A 16,789-nucleotide genomic window follows, 5' to 3' on the forward strand; every position below is an offset into this window, starting at 1 on the left:
AAACTTAATTGATAAAGCAGTGGCAGGGTTTGAGAGATTGACCTCAGTTTTTAAAGAAATTCTACTGTGGGTAAAATGCTATCAAATAGCATTGCATGCTAGAGAGAAAACATTCATGAAAGGATGAGTCTGTTGATTTGGTTAACTTCACTATTGAATTGTTTTAAGAAATTGCCATAGTCTTCCCCACTTTCAGCAACCACCACCTTGATCAGTCAGCAGCCATCAGCACTGAGGCAAGACCATCCACCAGCAAAAAGGTTATGACTTGCTGAACATCTGATGATGGTTAGCATTTTTTTTTAAGCAATAACACATTTTTAATTTTTTTATTTTTTAAAGGAATGTCTAGGCCCAACATGAGGCTTGAACTCATACCTTGAGATCAAGATAGCATGCTTTATCAACTGACAGGCACCCCACTAAAATATTTTTTTAAATTAAGGTATGTACATCGTTTGTTTTTTTTAAGACATACTTTCATAGTTAATAGACTATTGTAGAGTGTAAAGATAACTTTTATGTAGCTTTGGAAACCAAAAACATTTATTTGACTCACTTTATTGTGATATTTGCTTTACTACAGTAGTGAAGTGCAAGATCTCTGAGGTGGGCACGTAACAGAGATTGACTTTATTTCATCAAGTGTCTTCCATTTCTCATGTTCATTCTTCTGTCCTGAAATTTTGAGTTTCCTTCTGTAGCTTTCCCCTCAGGCTGAAGAACTTTCTTTAGAATTTCTGGTGAGGGCAGTTCTAATGGCTACTATTTCTCTTAATTTTTGCTTCTCTGAAAATATCTTCATTTGCCTTCATTATTGTGGAAAATTTTCTGGGTTGACAATTTCTTTCTTTTGCTCTTTAAAAGTATTGATCTAAAGTCATCTTCATAGTTCCTATGTGAAATCTAGTATTTTAAATCATTCTTCTTTTACATAGTATTCTATTTTTCTCTGAATGCTTTCAGATGTCAGATATTTGGTTTTCAACAATTTGATCGTGATGTGTCTGGGCACATAGTTATATATTCTGCCTGGGGTTTCTGTCTCTCAGGATGTTTGTTAGGTTTCCTCAAATATTTGGTGATTCTTGCTTTTGTGTTTATCTGTGTACTTGGGATTCTTTTCTTGTTTTATTTTGGGAGGAGGTTGTGCTTGTTACACACTAACTCTATGGGGAAGATTAAGACCTATGGCCATGGCCTAAATACCTGCCTTTTCTTTAGATGTATGAGGAAGGGGTGGAGGATACTGCCGAAAAGGAAGAACTAAGAGCTGGTGTTCTGGGTTCAAGAGCATCCTGATTGTTCCAGGTTTCACCAGCATATGGAAGGTGGCCTATCTATTAAACTGAAGGTCTTGTATTCTACCTATGGATAGATACCCCTGTTGCCATCAGGGGATGGGGGATGGGGAACTTCAATTGGCTTACTTGCTCCTGCTGTGGGACTCCAGTTACTTTGTGGTTTAGTCTGGACTCCTTCCTGTTCCTGATGGTCACCTCTAGATGTTGAACATTTTTGGTCCTGCTATTACCTTTTGTAGCAGTTCTGTCTTGTTGTTTGGGGCTGTTACTTCTTTCTTCTGTCCAATCCAGCTTCCTATCCACTTTTCAGGGAATTCTCATAAGTTCTGGACCATCAACAGCTAACCTTCAACCTTCTTGTTTTCCAATTCATTAAAGTCCAATTTAATGAATTTAATTTTTAAAAATATGTATTTTGTGCCAGGTCTAGGGTTTTGTGGCATGAAAAGAAGGTTGCATCATGTGCCCACTCTGCCATTTTATTTATTTATTTATTTATTTATTTATTTATTTATTTATTTATAGATATATTTTTTATTGGTATTCAATTTACTCTGCCATTTTAAATCAAACTTACTTTTCTCCTTTTTAAAAGAGGAAGTAGTGGTGTTAATAGTCTGACTTAATTATGTAGTTAGGTAAAGAAGGAACACAGCAATTTCAAGCAGGGAACTCTATAAATTTTTAGCTATTTTAAAGGGGAGAGAGAGTTTAGACAGTTCACATTGCTATGAAATGATGCTAAGATTGCCAAATTCATAGGTTTGCTTTTTCACAGGTTTGCTTGTTTCATGAAGGCTTTGAATTTGCCTTGGATTGTCCTAAAGTTTTAGATTCATTGCTGGACTCTGCTTTCAAGCTTATACAATTCTAAAGTTATATTCAAACACTGCCATCTTGTGGGTCATTCCTTTTGTCTCCCCTTACCACCCCTCAAATGCTCCCTCACACAAATATAACCAGAAGAGTTGAGCTATGTCAAGATTTGTTAGTGCTAAGAGCTCTACTGAGAGCTTTACCGATACCTCATTTAAACTTCACAAGAACTTTATGCATCAACTATTATTAATTAAATGTTAGAGATGAGGAAACTGAGGCCTACATGGGTTATGTAATTTGCATAAGGTCTCACAACTCATAAGAAGATGAGTAAAATTTATATTCAGGTGGTATGCCTCTGGAGCCCCTGCTTTTACAGCGTCCACATGTAAAATAATAAATTTAAGAATACTACAGTGTGACACAATTATATGAGTAAGTTATAGAAGTTAAAGAGGAGGAGATAGCTTTTAGGAAGGGGCACCAGGCACAGATTTTTAAGGAGGTACTCTCCTCTATGAGAGGATTTGAAGGATAATCATTGCATAGGAAGAGTGTAGCTGAGACCATATCTCCTGGATCTAATTGTATAGAAACACCCTATTGTCTATTATTTTGCCTTCCCTGTTCCCTGCCTTCTTGGGAGAACTACTACTACTTTGCTTCAAACATATGATTCTCATAGTTTAATATGAGTTTAAGAAATCCTAAGGATTATACCTTTGACTCCTCACCTAATCTGAGCCAACATGTACCCATCAGGGGTCCTGGAATTTTTGTGCTTAGGCAGGGGACACAGCACTGTGTTCTTTAATGGAAAAGCTGAGGTGTGTGTCAGAAAGCTGCAGCCAGCCAAGTGTTCTCACATGGAGAATGGTCTGGAGCGGAAGAGAATAGGGCCAAACCATAAGGTTCCAGTCTCTAGGCCAGCTGCACTGCTGGCTTTTCTATAGTAATAACTATTCTTGCAGAACCTAATCAGGTTTGGGTTTTGATCCACTGCAACCATACAAGTTCTAACATTCTTGATGTTACTAGCTGAAGTAGGGGCAACACTGCCTATATGCAACTTGACTGACAGCACAATACATCTTGATTATGAAGAATAGCACTGTTAATTTAATTTGGAAGAATGGAATTTAGGAAGTGTTGCAAATGCTATGTTGCTTAAGAATATTTCTGCAGTGCTCTATTCTGGCTTAATTTCATAATCCATTCCTGATGCCTGGATTATTCTCCTACTTTTCCCCAACTACATCACTGCAATCTTCTAAAGCCCTTTCTGGATTTATTTCTTGCTTTAAGTTTACTTCAGAAATTCTTTTTTTTTTTTTAAGATTCTATTTATTTATTCATGAGAGACGCAGAGAGAGAGAGAGAGAGAGAGAGAGAGGCAGAGACACAGGCAGAGGGAGAGCAGGCTCCATGCAGGGAGCCGGAGGTGGGACTCCATAAGGGTCCCCAGGATCACGCCCTGGACTGAAGGTGGCGCTAAACTGCTGAGCCACCGGGGCTGCCCTACTTCAGAAATTCTAGTCAATTTTTTTAAAACAACATTTAATTTATTTAATTAATTATTTAATTTAATTAATTAATTTAATTTATTTAAATAATTATTGATTATTTAATAATTAATTTAATTATTTAATTTATTAATTTATTTATTAGAAAAATAAATTATAAAATTATAATTAATTATAAATTAATTATAAAATTAATTATAAATTATAAAATTCAAAGAGATCGAAATTAAGAATCACCCCAATTTCACCACACTGAGATAACCAGTAGTATATAACCAGTATAACCAGTAGTATATTGCTATATTTTCTTTCTTATATATAAACACAAACATGTTTGAAAAGCCTCACAAAATGGCTAATTTTGATCTCATCCTCCCCTAAAAACAGCTGCAATGCATTTTTCATTTAATTGTATTTTATTTGCATTAATTCGTAATCATTTCAATATTTCTTGCAAATAACCAATATATTTGAAGGCATTTAGTTTTCTAGGGAAATGAGGACCAATTCCACATCGTTTGGACTGGAATATTCTTTCTTCCTTGCTTCATCTAGTTATTGTCTACTCATTCCTACGATCATAGTTCAAGTGTCACTTCTCTGGAAAGTTAGATTAAATTGGTAATATTCTTTGTAGTTCTTTTGAAGGTTGCAATCTAGTCTTATGTTTGGAATTATCTGGGTCTATTTGTGTTTCCACTCACTACTGGATCCTCAGTGCTTACCACACATGACTGGCACTTGGCAGTTGTTACAAGGAATGAATGACTGCTTGGAATAATTCTGTTGTTATGGAAATACTTTTTTTTTTTTTTTAAGATTTTATTTTTAACTAATATCTACACCCAGAGTGGGGCTTGAACTCACAACCCTTAGATCAAAAGTCACACACTTTTCTGATGGAGCCAGTCAGATGCCACTGGAAATACCTTTTGATTTATCAACGTTAAGACTTATTATTATTCATGAAGTGCTAGGCGCTCGTGTGCTGTATAAATATATAATTAATTACATTTTTCACAAATGTAAATGCATTTTTGCTTCTAAAATACATTATTGCTCCTAGTTTACGAATGAGAAAATAAGTCTTCAAGAAAGCTATTTAGGACAGCCCGGGTGGCTCGGCGGTTTAGCGCCGCCTTCGGCCCAGGGCGTGATCCTGGAGACCCAGAATCGAGTCCCCCGTCGAGCTCCCTGCATGGAGCCTGCTTCTCCCTCTGCCTGTCTTTCATTAATAAATAAATAAAATCTTAAAAAAAAAAAAGAAGCTATTTAACTTGCCCAGATAGAAGACATCAAAAAATATTTGAACCCAGGCCTACGCATTTATTTACATTATTATCCTAATTTGCCATTATTGGGGTCTTTGTTCATCAATATATGTCATCATATATAGCTCCTTTTCAAAATCACTTAATTTTTACATTACAAACTGTTTTTTTGTTCTGTCAAATTGGGAAATAGGGCACTTTGAATGCGGGGCAAAGAAACAGACCATTGTATTGGGAAGGGCAGCAGGGGAGCTATTCTCCCGGTCCCCAGCACTAACCAGCTGTATGTCTTTGCACTTCCATAAGAAAGGCTATATAAAAAGACAGGAGAGCTGACCTGGCTGCCCTTAAGAAGAAATGTAGTCCAACGCCTCCGTTTTATAGATGAGAGAGCTTGTATAATTGACAACGTGGCCGAGCTGGACAGGCAACTCCTAACTGCTAATGCTGTTTGTTCTGAGTCAACCTACCCCTCCTTGAACATTTACTGGATGCCTAGTGTATGAGGCATTTGGCAGGAGAGGTTCCGGCTTGGTAGGCCACTACTGACTTCCTCCTTCTCCTAATGCTGCTACTTTCTTACCCGCCCACCCCCGCCCCCTCCGCGCTTTCCCCCCCCCCCTTTTTCTCCACTGCATTACTTATTTTATTTATTTTATTTTATTTTATTTATTTTATTTTATTTATTTTATTTTATTTATTTTATTTTATTATTTTATTTTTTTTATTTTATTTTATTTTTTTTATTTTTTTATTTTTTTATTTATTTTATTTTATTTATTTTATTTTATTTATTTATTTTATTTTATTTATTTTATTTTATTTATTTTATTTTATTTTATTTTATTTATTTTATTTTATTTATTTTATTTTATTTATTTTATTTATTTTATTTATTTTATTTTATTTTATTTTATTTTATTTTATTTTATTTTATTATTTTATTTTATTGCATTACTTTTAAAACCGGCCTTGGATGCTGAGTTAAATGGGGAAAAGCGTAGTGCAAGCCCGGCGTCAGTGACGGGACCCTGGTGGGCAGCAGGTCCCAGGAGCAATCTAGAAAGGCAGTGACGCCTTCGGACCAAAGGAGTGACTCTCCTACAATCCGGGTGTACGAGGTGGAAGGGAAGGGCGATGCTGCGTCTCTGCAAGGCAACGCCTTTGGCTTTTCAGTGACCCCACCGGTAGGGCAACGGGAGAACTCTCCTGTGCAAGATGCCTACGCATTTGGCTTCTGCAGCAGGGTGACTGGCTGCCCAGGGCATTCGGCCAGGTCTCCGGGGCTCTCTCCCCACCGGGTTTATCCTGAATTCCAAGTCTGCAGCTGACGTTCCTACCTAGGCCGCCACGGCTGACCCTGAAAGGGACCTTTCCACCACCGTTGTTGGCTGACAGCCCTCAGCGGCCGCGCGGCCCCGCCCCGCCACGGCCTGCGCCGGGGGCCAGAGGCCGGCAGGGGTCAAGTTCCCTCAGGGGTCCCGGGAAAGGCCACAGCTGAGGGGCTGCCACGCGAGGCCTTCTGGGCGGACCGCAGCCAATCCTCAGGAGGCACACACGAGCCGCAGCCAATCAACGCCCGTCTTATTCCTGGGTCCCGCCCGCCCCGGCCTTTTCTCCCTGCCCCCCCCTTCCCCGTGCCTGTAGTCGCGGCTGAAGCTGCAGCCGCCTCCACAGCTGGCCGGGGTCTGAGGATCGGCCTCCTCCTGGCACCGTTGGGTTTCTCCAGTTGTCTTCACTGAGGATGTGTCCCTGCGCCGCTGTGTGCCCGTCTCGCGGAGACCACCGGCGCACTGTCATCTAGCGACTGGTGAGGGAGCGCTGTGCGCGGCCTCCGCGTGCGGAGCGGGCTGAGGCGCCGGCGCTCTTCAGCCGGGGGGCGGTGGCACAGTATTCACTTTCCCGAGGGTGCGGGTGACCGGGGACGCCAGTGGCGCGGGTGGGCCGCGGGGAGGGAAGCCAGTGGCTCGGAGGCACGGAGCGGGCCGAGTGGCCGGGCTCCCTGCCTCCGCCTTCCCGCAGCCTCGCGCAGCGTATGAATGGTCTGTTGTGCGACGTGCTACGTTGCCGTCTTGCCCGACACGCCCTCCAGCGTTGTTGCCTTGCTAGTCTCAAGACAGTTGTCCGCGTCGCTTCCCTTCAAGCCTGGGACTCGAATCCGTTCTTTGAAGCGTTGCCCCTTCGTAGGGCCACCTATTTTTATTCCACTATGGTGACACTGACTCTGAAATTCTGCGTCAGTCGACCATTACGTGAAAAGGGACCGGTTCTTTATTGGGGGTGGGGGAGACAGGACAGAGGCTTTTTATTGTGATCATGCTTCCTGGTTCTAAAAAGTTGTAGTTCAGCAGCAAAATCGGTGAGCACGGACATTCTTGACGACTGTTCTCCAGCCTAGTTAATAAAACTTAAAGATATTTTTCAGGAAGCAGAAATTGATGTAGCTGCCCCCTCCCCCCTCCCATGCTTCCAAGCAGGGCGTTTGAAATTCGAAATTTATCAGAATTACTGAAAGAATGTGACTTCTGTGAGTGTGTTTCTCTACCCAGGATGTACCGATTCACATCCTTGCATAGCCGCTTCTTGATCTTCTCACTCCTTTCTCTGTTTTGAATTCCTTGATTTTTATTGGTTTTGGAAACAAAGATGAGGACAGAAAGGTCTGCTTTCTTTTTTTTTTTAAGATTTTATTTATTCATGATTGAGAGAGAGAGAGGGAGAGAGAGAGAGGCAGACACAGGCAGAGGGAGAAGCAGGCTCCATGCAGGGAGCCCGACGTGGGACTCGATCCTGTGTCTCCAAGGTCAGGCCCTGGGCTGAAGGTGGCGCCAAACCTCTGAGCCACCCAGGCTGCCCAAGGTCTGTTTTCTAAAAAGAATTTGTTACAGATACTTGCGGAAACTTAAGAGTTTACTTCAAGAAGTTTTTTAAAAAATGGCTGTTCCATGATTTAAAAAAAAAACCCCAAACCCCAAAGAAACTTGTATTGAGGGTTCTTAGTATACTAAATTTTATGAAGGAACTTACTAAATTCTTTTACACTCATTATACTTTTGGACCGTATAAAGTTCACTAGACCATAAGTGAATTTACCTATTACATAAAGGAGCTCCGTATTACTTGGTTTATTATTATAAGTAATATCAAAGTCAGTTTACTGTTATCAATAGGTCAATAATTTATTGCTACATGTAGAGATGTGCTTGCCCCCTAAAACTTGGGAGAATTTTTCTGTTGTGAAACTGAGTATTGCTCTGATAAAGCATTGAAGTTTCTGTTTTGTACCAAGAAAATATTTGGGAAAACGTTAGACTAAAATAATATTGATGAAGCAAAATTACTAATTTCCTAAGGAAGGAAGTGCTTGTGTTTTAAAATTGTTATGTGAATTATTTTCAAGGCTTATAGAAGGAATTAAAAAAAATTAAACTCTTTAATTTTGAGTTACAATTTGTAGCTTTGTAACAGTTAATATAGATACAAGTTTAAAAGAAAGATATTTTGGTATTAGTGCTTTTACAAATCTACTTACTGATTATATATATATATAGAGTGAGACATAGGGAGAAATAGGATATCCAAGAACTTAAAACCTTTGTGTACATAAGGGACATACTAACAGGGCAAGTTATTATCATCAACTTTGCAGATGGAGAAATAGGACTAGGGAGATTAAGTTATTTGTCCAAGGTTTTAGATAGTAGGAACCTAATTCTTATGACTACAAATAACGATAACTTTTTTCATACTACACTATTCTATTTCTCACTAAAGATTTCCTAACTGCATTTTGAGAGAGCAATATGAGTAGAGTAGAATAGATAGAATCTAGAGTAAACTTTTCTGTATTTGTGATTTTGGATAGGCTACTTAAACTTTCACGTAAATTTCCTTTCTGTAAAATGAAGGTTCTCACATATAAAGGGGCAATATGAGTCTGAAATTTGAGTAAAGCCTGTGGTTGTCTGTATCATAGTTCAGAAGATGGTCGATATCTGTTTTGTAACTCATGGGCACGTTGGCAGTCATGTAAGGGTTTGAGTGAAAAGCATTCCAAGCAGAAAGGACTCTAATATAAAGTAATGCCATTTTGTGACCTGTATACTAATATGTCCTCTTCCCCCTACCCACCATTCTTTTTTTGAAACATTTGTTGGGTGCTTACATATGAATAAATGGTCTCATTTATTTTTCAGAACAACTCAGGAGATAAATAGTTGTTCCCCACTTTTTGCAAGTGAGAGAATTGAAGCTTAGGAAATTATAATGTGTCTAGGATTATTATTATTTTTTTTTAATTATTATTATTATTATTTTTTTTTATCATGGTCACAGAGAGAGAGAGAGAGAGGCAGAGACATAGGCAGAGGGAGAAGCAGGCTCCATGCACCGGGAGCCCGTCGTGGGATTCGATCCCAGGTCTCCAGGATCGCGCCCCGGGCCAAAGGCAGGCGCCAAACCGCTGCGCCACCCAGGGATCCCTGTCTAGGATTATTTAGTCAGTGGTGTACTAATGGGTTTCTAGCTCCGGTGTTCTGAATTTAGATCTGAATTTTACATGCTACATGATCTTCAGGCCTAATTGATATCCTCTTCCTGAGATCACAAGACTAACCTTAACACATAAAACATAGATATTGGGCTTAGATTTGTCAGAGAATGGCATGATGAGATTTGTGTTTTAGGAAGATACCTAAACTCCTAACCAAGGATAAGTGCAACAATTATGAGGTCTCTACTTCTACTGGCTAACACCTTTGTGGTGGCCCAGTGCTCAAGGCTGAACAAAATTGCCTGTAGCTAGCTAGCTATACTGCTCCAACTCCGTTTCCCATCAGCATTTTTATATTCACATATAAAACAATTTTTCACCTTTAATTTTTATTTGTTGGTTTTTAAAAGTTTGTTTTGTTTTTCTAATTTCCAAAGTATTTAACCCTTACTCTACTTCTTGGCTGTTCTATCTATAATCAGGCTAGAAACTTGGGAGTTCACCACATCTTGTCAGTTCAAGAGCTTAAATATATCTAAGTGTGTCTCTGAATCGCTCACTTTCTTTAGACCTAAAGAAAGGCACAGAAAGCTGTCTATAATCTGACTCATCTGTGTGTATATATTAGGCCTTTTCTGTCTTCTGAATTACTTGGAATTTTCAGAATAGACCAAAATGATTCTAATGCTTTCATTTATATTTATTGTTCCCTCTGCCTTGAATGCCTACCCACCCTAAATTTATCAGGCAAACATGTACATCCTGATGTGGGAAATATCTCTTTCTTGTCAACTCCCTATTTCTATGAGTCACTTGCTTTATCTTTATTATAAGTTTATAATCATGTTTTTATTGTTTAAATAAAATCAGTCTCCTTTATCAAATTGTGATCCTTTGATGGTAGATTATAATAGGTAATAAATTTTGTTCATTGAATGCAGATGTTAAATGAGCTGTAGTTTCACTTAAGTATTATCCATGAACTTGTATTTTTTTCATGTTATCTAAAATATTTGTATTTATTTTGCATTTCCAGTACCTTGTGACCTGCTGTGGATTCATTGGAGAGGCAGTAGTGTAGTAGAAATAGCGTGGACTTTGCTGTTAAACAGATCTATGCTTAAATTCTAACTCCTCTTTTATTGGTGCTATGATTTGGGTGGCTTAAACCTCTCTGATATGTAAGATATCCAGTATGTATCAGGTGCTTAATAAATATTTATTTTCATTGCTTTCTTTGCCTTCAGTAAGCATTTGCTGAATGCATAAATAACATTTACACTGGTAATTGGAAATACGGGCCTGGAGTTTAGGAAAGATGTGAGGGTAGAAGACATATTTGGGGGTTATGAGCATATCAGTTACAGTTAAAAGCTAGAAAGAGATTGAAATTACCCAGGGAGAATATGAAGTAGAGGGGAAAAGAAGATTGAGGATGAAACATTGAGAGAAGCCCAAAATTTGAAGGTAAGGGGTAGAGATAACGTCTTTGGAAGATGTGGTGAGATGGAGTCCATGCTTAAATGCTTCAGGTATCCCTTCCTAAATACCTTAGGAGAATGCCAGATTAATGACCAAAAGCAGGTAAGTAAAATAAAATAAGAACTGAAAGTAGTGGAGTGCCTGGGTGGCTCAGTGAGTTAAACGTCTACCTCCAGCTCAGGTCATGATCTCAAGGTTCTGGGATCCAAAGCCATGTGGGCCTCCCTGCTCAGTGGGGAGTTGGCTTCTCTCCCTCTGCCCCTCCCCCTGCATGTGTATATTCTTTCTCTCTCTCTCAAATAAATAAATAAAAATCTTTAAAAAACCAACAACTGTGAGTAGCTAAAAGTATCTGGCAGTTTGGAGGTGATTTTGGTAATCTTAGTGTATGTAGTTTAATTGGAGAAGTATAGAAGTATTAGGGAAACCAGGTTGCAGAGAAGGTGAAACTCAAACATGAATTTTGAGATTAAATTTGTTACCCTTTTGTTACAGAAGTAATATTAGTAATAAAAGATATTATTTGTTGATTGCCTGTTTTGTTCTAGGTACTAGACTAAGCAATTTCATTTACAGTAACCCTGTGAGGTTGGTGACATTGTCTTTGTTTTCAGATGAAGAAATGAGAGATTATGTAATTTTTAGTTATGTAACCAATAACAGCTGGCATTACTATATTTGAATCCAAATATGTAAGACTCTAAGAAACTCTAGCTCTTAGTCACTTCCATATTTATGTTCATAGTATTCTATATGTTTCTCTATATATTGTAGTATGCTATGATTTTTACATTTAATATTCCCTTTTTTCCCATTTAAATTGTCTATATAGTAACAGTTATGGAATTTTCTGTAGTTATACCTTAATTCTTTCATGTAATGTCTGAGTTATTTGCCAATAAGTAGTTCTTCTCAGGTATTATGAATACACTAAAACTACAAAGGTGGGAAGATATTTAGAGTCTCCAAAGAATGAAATTAACTACAGTTGACTATTTTGCCATGTATCTCATTTTCCAGTTTTCACATTTTAAACTACTTGAAGCTTTGGTACCTTTTTGTTTTTGATACCAATCAACAGTTGGGATGAATGTTATAAGGCTTATATCAAGTTATAAAACATACAGACTAGTAGAAACAACTGAGGCTAAAGAGGATTGGGAGTCCTCTAATTCTGTGCTGTCACTTCCAGATGGGAAAGTCAGGAAGGGAAGAACTAGTTAAATTTAGGACTTTTGATTCTTAATGTGGTTTGAAATGGGAGTTAAAAGTGCAGATTTGCACTATCTGTGATGCACAGGAGGTTTCCCTATACATACAGTAAACTCATCATATGTCCCCCCCCCCCCTTTTTTTTTTTGGTCCCTCTAAATAACTGCCTCATAAGTGTTTTTCTGGTCACTCAGTGTGTATTTAAAAAATTAAAATGAGGGGTCCCTGGGTGGCTCAGTCATGTAAGTGTCTGCCTTCATCTCGCATCATGATCCCATGGCCCTGGGATGGAGCCCCGGGTCAGGTTTCCTGCTTGGCAGGGAGCCTGCTTCTCCCTCCCTGTTTCCTGCTCCCCTTGCTTGTGCGTGGGCTCTTTGTTTGTCAAATAAATAAATCATCTTTAAAAAATTAAAATGAATAAAGTATTTTGGGGAATTTAAGTTTTATTTTTAAAATTCATTCAGTTTATTTCAAACAAAAAAAAGCCAGTTGAACTAGTTCACCATTTCTGCACCCCTACCCCCATCTTAGAAATATCAATCTGTTCTCTTTGTGAGCTTGTTTTGTTTTTTAAAAATACCACATATAAGAGTCATAAGCTATTTTCTTTCTTCTGACTTATTTCACTTAGCATAATGCCCTTGAGGTCCATCCAAGTTGTTGCAAATGGCAAGATTTCATTCTTTTTAATGGCCGAATAATATTCCATTGTGTGTGTGTGTGCGTGTGTATGTATAACTTCTTTATCCATTTATCCATTGATGGACGCTTAGGTTCTTTCCATATCTTGGCTATTATAAATAATGCTACAGTGAACATGGGGAATCCATCTATCTTTTCAAGTTAGTGTTCTGTTTTCTTTGGATAAATATCCGGAAACGGACTTGCTGGATCATATGGTAGTTCTGTTTTTAATTTTGGGGGGAGCCTTCATACTATTTTCCACAGTGGTTGTATCAATTTACATTCCCATGAATAGTGTAAAAGGGTTCCTTTTTCTTTACATCTTTGCCAACAGTAATTATTTATTTATTTTTATAATAGCCATTCTGAAGGAGTGAGGTAATATCTCATTGTGATTTTGATTTGCATTTTCGTGATGATTAGTAATGTTGAGCATTTTTTATGTACCACTGGGCATATTTGGAAAATTGTCTATTTAGATCTTTTGCCCATTTTTTTTTAATCAGATGGTTTGTTTTTTTGCTCTTGAATTGTATGAGTTCTTTGAATATTTTAGATTGATTAGCCCTTTGTGAGATGTATGACTTGCAAAAATTTTTCTCCCATTCAGTAGGTTGGTTTTTCATTTTGTTGATGGTTTCCTTTGCTGTGCAGGAGCTTTTTAATTTGATGTGGTGCCACTTGTTTATTTTTGCTTTTGTGACTTTTGCTCTTGGTGTCAGATTAAAAAAATAATATCCAAGACCGATGTCAGGGAGCTTACTCCCTGTTTTCTTTTGGGAGTTTTATGGTTTCAGGTCTTATAAGTGTTTAAAACCATTTGAGTTAATTTTTGCATATGATTTAAGATAGGGAGCCAGTTTCATTTTGCCTGTGGCTGTCCAATTTTTCAACACCCATCTATTGAAGAGATTGTCCTCTTGCCATTGTGTATTTTTGTTTCCTTTGTTGTAAATCATGTATGCATGGATTTCTTTTCCATTGATCTGTGTGTTTCTTTGTATGCCAATATCCTACTGTTTTAATTACGAGTTTGTAATATAGTTTGAAATCACAGGTTGTGCTGCTACCAGCCTTGTTTTTCTTTCTCAAGGTTGCTTTGGCTACTTGGAGTCTTTTTTGGTTTTAAGATTGTTCTGTTAAGTATTTATGATCAGTTCCTTGGAGAAGAGAATTTATATAGAATTTCTGTTATAAAAGTTTTAAAATCTAACCATTATGAAATGGATTGACTGGTTATTTAAAATACGGAGGACTGGGGTGGGCGCCTGGGTGGCTCAGTCGGTTAACCGTCTGCTTTTTTTTTTTTTTTTTTAATAAAATAATTTTTATTGGTGTTCAATTTACCAACATACAGAATAACACCCAGTGCTCATCCCGTCAAGTGTCCCCCTCAGTGCCCGTCACCCACTCACCCCCACCCCCCGCCCTCCTCCCCTTCCACCACCCCCAGTTCATTTCCCAGAGTTAGGAGTCTTTATGTTCTGTCTCCCTTTCTGATATTTCCCACACATTTCTTCTCCCTTCCCCTATATTCCCTTTCACTATTATTTATATTCCCCAAATGAATGAGAACATACAATGTTTGTCCTTGACTCAGATCATGACCTCAGGGTCTTGGGATCAAGTTCCACAATAGGTTTCCTGCTCAGTGGGGTGTCTGCTTCTCCCTCTCCCCTCCCCGTTCCTGCTCTCTCTCGCTCTCAAATAAATAAATAAAATCTTAAAAAAAATCCAGAGGACTAAAATAAAATAAAATCCAGAGTACAAAAATATTGAAAGAAAAATAATTAGGAGATAATAAATAAAAAGATGATAGAGACTGGAGGGTATTATGCTGAGTGAAATAAGTCAATCTGAGAAGGACAAACATTATATGTTCTCATTCATTTGGGGAATATAAATAATAGTGAAAGGGAATAGAAGGGAAGGGAGAAGAAATGTGTGGGAAATATCAGAAAGGGAGACAGAACGTAAAGACTGCTAACTCTGGGAAACGAACTAGGGGTGGTTGAAGGGGAGGAGGGCGGGGGGTGGGAGTGATTGGGTGACGGGCACTGGGGGTTATTCTGTATGTTGGTAAATTGAACACCAATAAAAAATAAATTAAAAATAAATAAAAGCAAAAAAAAAAGATGGAGAAATGTTGAATGGAAAGTAGTTCACTCTAGATATAAAATTTCTAATATATAGGTGGTTAGTTTTCTAACAGGAAGTAAAGAAACTGAAGAATAGTAATTTATCATATTATATAGTTGACATTGTATTTCATTTCTCCAGATCTGATCAGGGGAAAGCAGACAGTGTAGCATACTGGAAAAAAGGAAATAAAGGCTCTTATATGGTGGCTGAGTTTTCTAGATTTTCCTACAGTCTGTCTAATCAATATATTAGTATTTCTATTTTTTGGATGTTTATTTTTGAATAGATATTCATGCTCATGGTAAAGCATTCAAAATTGGGTCATCGTAAAATATAAGTAAGTGTGCCTTCCATTTCTGTCTCCAGCTAGTGGTGCTCTTCTCCATAGGAACTATTGTTAACCATTTTCCTGTGTATTCTTCGAGACATCTTTTGTACATATTCATGCATAATCATGTAAATACATATACATTTTTTCCAGAAAGAGTATTAATTTACATCTCATTTTAAAGAACATTGTACAGTGTATCTTAGAGATTATTTCATATAAAAAATACATAGTTGCTTCATTCTTTTTGATGCATGAATAATACTCTTTTGCATGGATATACTTTTAGCTATTTAGGGTTTTTCCATGCTTTACTATTTCAAACAATGACTCAGGGAATATTCTTGTACTTATGCCATTTCACACATAATGTAAGGTTTTACAAGATAAATTCCTAGAAGTAAAATTGTTTGGGTCAGAAAAAATGTGTATTTTACATTTTCATAACTATACTAAATTGCTCTCCAAAGAGATTGTGTGAGTGTATATGTTTACTGGCAATGGAGTAGGTATGTATTTTCTTACAATCTTGTCAGTACATAATATCAACCTTTTGATCTTTGTATCTTGTTAGATTAAAAAGTGGTATCTTATTATAGTTTTTTCTTAAGTTTTTATTTAAATTCCAGTTAGTTAACAGTGTTATATTAGTTTCATGGATACAATGTAGTGATTCAACAATTCCATGAATCACCCTTTGTTCGTCACTGACAAGTGCACTCCTTAATCTCCATCGCCTATATAACCCTCCCCCCACCTCTCCTCTGGTAACCATCAGTTTGTTCTCTGTAATTAAGGCTCTGTTTCTTGAGTTTTCTCTTTTTTCCCTTTGCTCATTTGTTTTGTTTCTTAAATTTCACATTTGAATGAAATCATATGGTATTTGTCTTTCTCCGACTGACTTTGCTTAAGCATTATACTCTCTAGCTCCATTCATGTTGTTGTATGGTATCTCCTTATAGTTTTAATTTACATATCTTTTGAGTGAGATGAGTCTATTAAAAAAAATCTGTTTAAATTACCCCCCCCTTTTTTTTTTTGAAAATATCATATTCTTTGAGTTTTATTCTGTTGGTCTCTAATTTGTAGAGACTATATGGTAAGGTAGATTTTCTCCTTTTTTGTCTTAATTTTTTTTTAATGTAGGCTTTAAACTGATTAAATTTTTATAATTTTTATAATTCTCAAATTTCAGATTATGCTTTAAAAGTCCTCTTGTACTTTGAAATTGTAAAAAGGAATCTCCCATGCTTCTCGTGTTTTTATGGTATTATTTTTGTTTATCATTGCCCCATCTGGAATTTATATTGGTATAAGGTATAAATAAGTATCTAAAAGTTTTTTTTTCAGGTTGATACCTAGTTGTTTTGATACCTGATATTTAATTATCATCTGCTCGTATGGTGAAGGACTTTCCAGGCACAGAGAACATTATGACAGTGTCTAGCCCTTAATAAAAACTGAATGATGAGAGAGAGGATTGGCTTTTGTGGTGGTGATGGGTGGTGTTGGATGGTGATGGTGGTGAAATA

The 16,789-nt window shown here is 37.4% G+C and overlaps 1 protein-coding gene across 6 annotated transcripts in view; it reads left to right on the forward strand.

Annotated features, from left to right (window-relative positions):
• The first annotated feature begins 6,532 nt into the window (after positions 1 to 6,532).
• IBTK (inhibitor of Bruton tyrosine kinase) overlaps positions 6,533 to 16,789 on the forward strand; it is a 101,670-nt gene continuing 91,413 nt past the window's right edge. For 4 of the 6 annotated variants that reach the window (XM_077903256.1, XM_077903261.1, XM_077903259.1 and 1 more), the window contains exon 1: positions 6,534 to 6,727. The gene's annotated coding sequence lies outside the window, so the exon portion shown is untranslated. Of the gene's footprint in view, positions 6,728 to 7,035; positions 7,277 to 16,789 lie in introns of those variants that run through there. The other 2 variants (XM_077903260.1, XM_077903257.1) reach the window with 2 other exon arrangements.

Source organism: Canis aureus, chromosome 7 (genome assembly GCF_053574225.1).
Source record: "Canis aureus isolate CA01 chromosome 7, VMU_Caureus_v.1.0, whole genome shotgun sequence".
Taxonomy (NCBI): Eukaryota; Metazoa; Chordata; class Mammalia; order Carnivora; family Canidae; genus Canis; species Canis aureus.